This window comes from Delphinapterus leucas, chromosome 20, assembly GCF_059928025.1.
Source record: "Delphinapterus leucas isolate spDelLeu-1000000601 "Yukka" chromosome 20, BTC_Dleu_Yukka2, whole genome shotgun sequence".
Classification (NCBI taxonomy): Eukaryota; Metazoa; Chordata; class Mammalia; order Artiodactyla; family Monodontidae; genus Delphinapterus; species Delphinapterus leucas.
In genome coordinates, this window is record NC_143148.1 from 47,802,736 (window position 1) to 47,808,924 (window position 6,189).

Below are 6,189 nucleotides of genomic sequence, written 5' to 3' on the forward strand. Positions count from 1 at the left end.
GAGATAACGTGTAAGACAGCAAAAAAGAAAGCGAAACCAAACGCCCTAAACCCCCATAATTCCACCACAAAAAACAAAACCAAAAAAGCCCCCAGCGTTTTCTTTACCTTCTGGGTCCTTCTAATTTCTGTACATATGCATCGTAGCACAGGTGTTTTACATAGTCCTAAACAAAGTACACATACAATTTTAAATTTGACTTTTTATACGGCTAAGTATTTTTTAAAGTCATTTGTCGATTTAATGTCATTGTAGTCCGTCAGTCTCATATCACGTAAATTACCTAAGTCCCCTTTCTCCCCGCCCGTTAGGGATATAGGTTTTTTCCATGTTTTATTATTAATTGATAACACTTAAGTGAACATTCCCACCCTGTCAAAAATCATCTTACTTGTTTGCTTCCAGTTTACTTTTTGTCTCTCCCCACTAAAATATTAACTCTTCAAACAAGAGCAAAGATCTTATCTGTCTTAATCACAGTTGATTGAAGAACCTAGAAAAGTGCATGGCACATGGTAGACACCCAATAAATATTTTTTAATGCATGGCTGAATAGACTAATGAAGATTTTAGTTCAGAATGTGTTACTCTAGGACACATTTCTAATCATTGCAACATTTATGTCAAAATGTATGAATGAGGGACTTCCCTGCTGGTCCAGTGGCTAAGACTCCGAGCTCCTAATGCAGGGGGCCAGGGTTTGATCCCTGGTCGGGGAACTAGATCCCACACGCATGCCGCAACTGAAAAAAAAAAAAAAAAAAAAAAAGATCCTGCATGCTGCAACAAAGATTCCACGTGCCACAACTAAAACCTGGCGCAGCTAAAATAAATAAGTAAATGAATATTTTTTAAAAAAGGATAAATTGTCAGTAAGCACAAGAAAAAGAGCTCATTAAAAATCATTAGTTATTAAGGAAATGCAAATCAAGGTCACAGTGAGATACCACTGCACACTGGATAGAATGGCTGAAATTAAAGATTGACCCACCATGTGTTGGTAAGGTTGTGGAATGTTAAAAAAAAAAATCAAAGGCACTTGTTAAAGATGATAATGCAAACTTTACTTAGGACCACCGCCATAAGTATAAGGACGACTGCAATGGGATTTTGCACCAGAGGAGAAAAATTTGGCTCAGTTCCAAATACAGCATGTGCAAGTGGAAATTTATAGCCAAGAAACAGGGGAGTGGATGGAAAATTACTAAGAGGAAACATCAAGGGTAAGGAGAGTTTTTGTTAAACTGATGTAACAGGATTCTTGCTGAAGACAGGCCAGGATGATCAGATGACACCTGGGAGATGGTGGAGGATGAAGAACCTGACCAGATATTGAGGGTGATCAGATATCAAGGGTGGGCGGTTCTTGTTAAAACTAGATTTTACAAGTGCACAGATGGTCCTAGGAGAAGTTTCAGGAGCCTGACTAAATGTTGGTCAAGCAAGGAAACTGTCAGGAGCAACTGGAACTCTCTTAAGCCTCTGGAGAGAAGGTAAAATGGTACAATGGTTTTGTATAACTGTTCTGCAGTTTCTCAAGAAGTTAAACCTATACTTACCCTGTGATCCAGCAGTTCTACTCCTAGTTACTATCCAAGAGAAATGAAACATAAAGACTTGTACACAAATGTTCACAGCAGATTTACTCATAATAGTCCTAAACTGGAAACAATACAAATGTTCATCAACAGGAGAATGGATAGGGGCTTCCCTGGTGGTGCAGTGGTTAAGAATCCGCCTGCCAACTCAGGGGACACGGGTTCGAGCCCTGGTCCGGGAAGATCCCACATGCTGCGGAGCAACTAAGCCCGTGCACCCCAACTACCGATCCTGCGCTCTAGAGCCCACGAGCCACAACTACTGAAGCCCGTGCGCCTAGAGCCCGTGCTCCGCAACAAGAGAAGCCACTGCAATGAGAAGCCTGTGCACCGCAATGAAGAGTAGCCCCCGCTCACCGCAGCTAGAGAAAGCCCATGCGCAGCAACGAAGACCCAACACAGCCAAAAATAAATAAAAGGAGAATGGATAAATAAATTTTGGTATATTTATTAAATGGAATACTTCTCAGCAATAAAAAGGAACAAACTACTGATACACATGATGAAATAGATGAATCTTACAGACATTATGTTGAAGGAAAGATGCCAGACACAAAAGATGCATACTGTATAATCCATTTGTATGAGTCAGTGTAAGCAGCTCTTTGCAGGAGACCGCCCTCAGCAGGAAGCCCCTTTTCTTGTCACTTTAGTAAAGCTGTATAGTAACTAACTTTTAAACCCAGCACCCCCATGCTCTACTCATCAACGGCCCAAGCACACCTTTCAAATCTTTTAGTCACAAAAAACCTTGCTTAACTTGTTGGTCCTTTCCACAGATCAAAGAAGTAGAAAAGAAGAATAAGTGATTAACAGATGACCAGATCTCTTCCCTAGCTTCCCCTTCAGTAATCTCCCAAATAAACTCTGTGACCAAACTGTGTGAACACGATCACATCTAGAGGAAGATCACAAGCTGAGGAGCCTGCACACAGTGGGGGATGGCGACGACCCATCTCAATGATTAACTGAGATTACTTCCCTCCTTCCCTTTAAAAGTTTCATGAGCAGAATCTTTGGAGGTGGTTTTTGGGATACGTTGAGTCCACCATCTCCCCAGATTGCTGGCATTCTGATTAAAGGCACTTTTCCTTTTTACCATTTGTTAGTATTGATTTTGTAAGCAGCAAGCAGCAGGACCCCCATTCGATAACAATGAAAATGTTCTGTTTTTTTTGTATAATGTTCTGTATCTTAATTGGAGTGATGGTTACACATGTGTGTACAATTGTCAAAACTCAGATTTATACACCTAATATTTGTGCATTGCACATCTATGTATAATGTCAGTTAAAAATAAAACAAAGCAATGTAATGAGAAAAAGTGTAAAAAATAGAGGTAGTAATAAATTTATTTTTACTTAAAAAAGTGGGGGGAGGGTAAGAATGTTTTCTCAGTTCTTAACTACTGATCAAAACAGAGGGCATGCACACATTATGCTTACAGAAGTAAGAATGCCAAACGCCATATTGTCTTCCCAAGTGACTAGTCTAATTTCCAGCACATCACCAATGGAGTTACTGCTTACAGACTACATTGTTTATTAGGAGACAGCGCCACAGTCTAACTCCACGTAAGGCAGCAACACTGAGGGAGACTGCTAGTTGGTTATCTAAGGGGAAAATGCTCCTTCTGTCTTACTATTATAACAATCACTTAAAAAAAAAAATCTAGATCTTGAGGCAACTATCCCTCTTACTCTTTTTTATCTCAAACACAGCAAAACTTTTCATGACAGTCAAAAGCAGCAATATCAAGACTCAATTTAAAGTTATTATGGAGGCAGAGTATCTTGCTTAGAACAAATATTGAAGTCTGGGTGCCCACTACCCTCTTTCCACTGCTGTTTCATTACGAAGTGCAGCTGCTCTAGCACTGAGAGGGTGATTCCTACATTGCTTCCACTGAAACAATTCCTAGAGATAAACGTGGTCTCTGGGGGAACTGAGGATAGGATTTTTCCTTGCATTTGATTTTAGGGTGCTTACTAAACAAATTTTTTAATTTATTTCACTGCCTGCACCTCTACTGGAAGGGTGAGTGGCATTTGTTTAATCCAGGTGAGTGTTCTCAGGGAGGTGCAGGCTGAGGCTCCAGCTGGGACAGTGAAACCAGCCAGCCTGTTTGGAGCAGCTCTGGGCAACAGGGAACCCTCTGCCAAGCCTGCCAATACCCTGGTCAGCTGAGGTTTTTATCCCTAAAGGACAGCATCCCGCTGGTAGCCACTGAGAATCCCATTCCTCTTCAGATCCGAGACCAACAAGAAGGGCACGTTCTCATGAAGCTGCGAACTAGACAGCCTATCCCGAGTCGTATTCAGTTAAACTGGGCAGATGACAACAAGAGCTAACATTTTAAAAATGCATCCTACATGATTTACTTGAATTTTCACAACAATCCTGTTTTCTCCATTTTACAAATAAGGAAATTGACGTTCAGAGAAGTTGACTTTCCAAGACCATATGGCTTAATAAGTGGCAAATCTGGGCAACCGAATTCCAGAAAACTCGGCGACAAAACCCAAAACCAAGGGCGGAGTGAGGGGCAGGCTTTCTTGGGACCTCTTTACTCAAGTTTCGAGCCGTGACGGTATCCGATTGGCCGAGGCCGGGCGCTCCAGCCAATCAGAGGTGGGCAATAGCCCTGCCCCGGGCACTTTCTAACTGGGCCTTTGGGCCCGAATCCCGGCTTAGATGCTGACTGGGTGAGCTTGCACTGCGCCTAGTTTGGAACTGCTGGGTCACATGATGACTTCGTCTATATCAGTGAATTGTATGTCCCGTTGGCAGGGACCTTACCTCTTGATCCCGAGCATTTCGCACATAGCAGAGACACAATAAACAACTGTTGAATTAGGGAGTGAACGTATCAGTAAGTCAATTAAGGGTCGGCAAAGAACATCTCACGATCGTGCCTGATTCTGTGGCGCCATCATGTGTTCTGAGCCGAGGCGTGCGGGCACTCGCATTGCTTACGCTTGCGGTGGGGGTGGGCACGATAGGATAGCGGCTCTGCTCTGGAATGACTGCTCTTTCTCCCTCGTGATGCCTCTGTGTACCGGAAGTGACGGGAAGGGGAAGAGGAATGCCGTTAAGATTCAGAAAATAATTTAGAAATAGTGGCAGGAGCCAGACCAAGTTTGTATTTGGCCCGCAAAATTCTAATGACTAATTTATAAAGATCAATTTGTAAAAATTGTATGAAAAAGTGATTGGGGATAATTTTTACAGAAAATTTGTAAAACATACTCCACTGTTAACACACATTAACAAAGCGGCAACACGCCTGCTGACAGCTAGGAATTCAGTGATGACTGACTACACACCTCCTACCCTTACTGGACTTCACCTCAGGGAAGACAGACGCTAAACAAGCAGTTCCAAACATACACATATTTGTATATGAGGCAAATACAGCCTAGCGGTTAAGAAGGTGGGTCCTGGAGCCAGACTGCCCAGGCGTGTAGCCTGCCTTGCTACTTCTGACCTGTATGTAGTGGGACACATGACTTACCCTCTCTGTGCCTCTGTCCTCATCTGTAGAATGGGAATCATAACACATTTGTTGTCAGGAGTAAATAAGCTATCTATATAGACCCTTTGAAAGTCACCTGACGCAGTAATGTCAATAAGGGAAGTGGGGACTCCCCTTGTGGTCCAGTGGTTAAGACTCCCGTGCTTCCAGTGCAGGGGGCACGGGTTTGATCCCTGATCGAGGAACTAAGATCCCACGTGCTGTGCAGTGTGGCCAAAAAAATAAATAATAATAAGGGAAGTACAGGCACCTGTACAGGGCACCCTGGAGCTGATGACAGGGGACTGAGGCACACGTTCCTGAAGAAGTGGGTTTTACCATTGAAAAAGGAAGGACTAGGAGGAGTGAGACAGGAGGAAGAACTGGGAGAAGAGTTCCAAGTAGAGGCAGTTGATGCACCCGGTCACTGGTTGTTTGGGGCCCACTTGGCAGAGGGGAGGGGTTCCGCCTCCAGGCTCCTCTCCCCACACGGAGTACCGAAATCTCTGGTGCTCTGCTGAGAGGGGGGACTTGAAAGAGACAAGGACTGTGGAACAGGAGGTTGGCCACGGGGGATGCCCTGGGGTGGCGTGAAGAAAGTATCCTCTGAACTTCTGCTCTGCTCCCTGACCACCTGCAGCCTCTGAGGACTCCCGTTTTGAGTTACCTTCTCTCTTTCCTCATGCCCATCTTAGCTAGAATCCTGGAGGTGAAACATTCTTTTTTTTTTTTTTTTTTGAAACATTCTTAACCTCATCCATACGTCCTGGCAGTTTCTTTGAATTTTTGTCCCTGCTTCAAAGTGGGCTGGCTGGGGGAGGAAATAACGATCTCAAAATGAGAAACTGGAGAGGGAAATGCACAGGATCACCAACCTCTCCGCGGCGTGGCCTAGCACAAAAGCAAATTTTGGCGAGGGTGGAATTGGAGCAGAGTACAAGGGGGGAAGTAAAGCAAGTGACGCTAGAGACCTGAGGTGCCTTATCTGGAATGCCTACTACATAGATGTGTCAGATGTATATACACAACAAGTTACACGGTTTGCACTTAAGGAAAATGGAAAGTAATGGGGGGCTT

The 6,189-nt window shown here is 43.7% G+C and overlaps 1 long non-coding RNA gene across 1 annotated transcript in view; it reads left to right on the plus strand.

Annotated features, from left to right (window-relative positions):
* LOC111179531 (uncharacterized) overlaps window positions 1-2,699 on the plus strand; it is a 14,889-nt gene extending 12,190 nt beyond the window's left edge. Inside the window, exon 2 of the long non-coding RNA XR_002645944.3 lies at window positions 2,378-2,699. This is a non-coding gene — a long non-coding RNA (uncharacterized LOC111179531). The remainder of the gene's footprint in view (window positions 1-2,377) is intronic.
* Window positions 2,700-6,189: the final 3,490 nt, after the last annotated feature.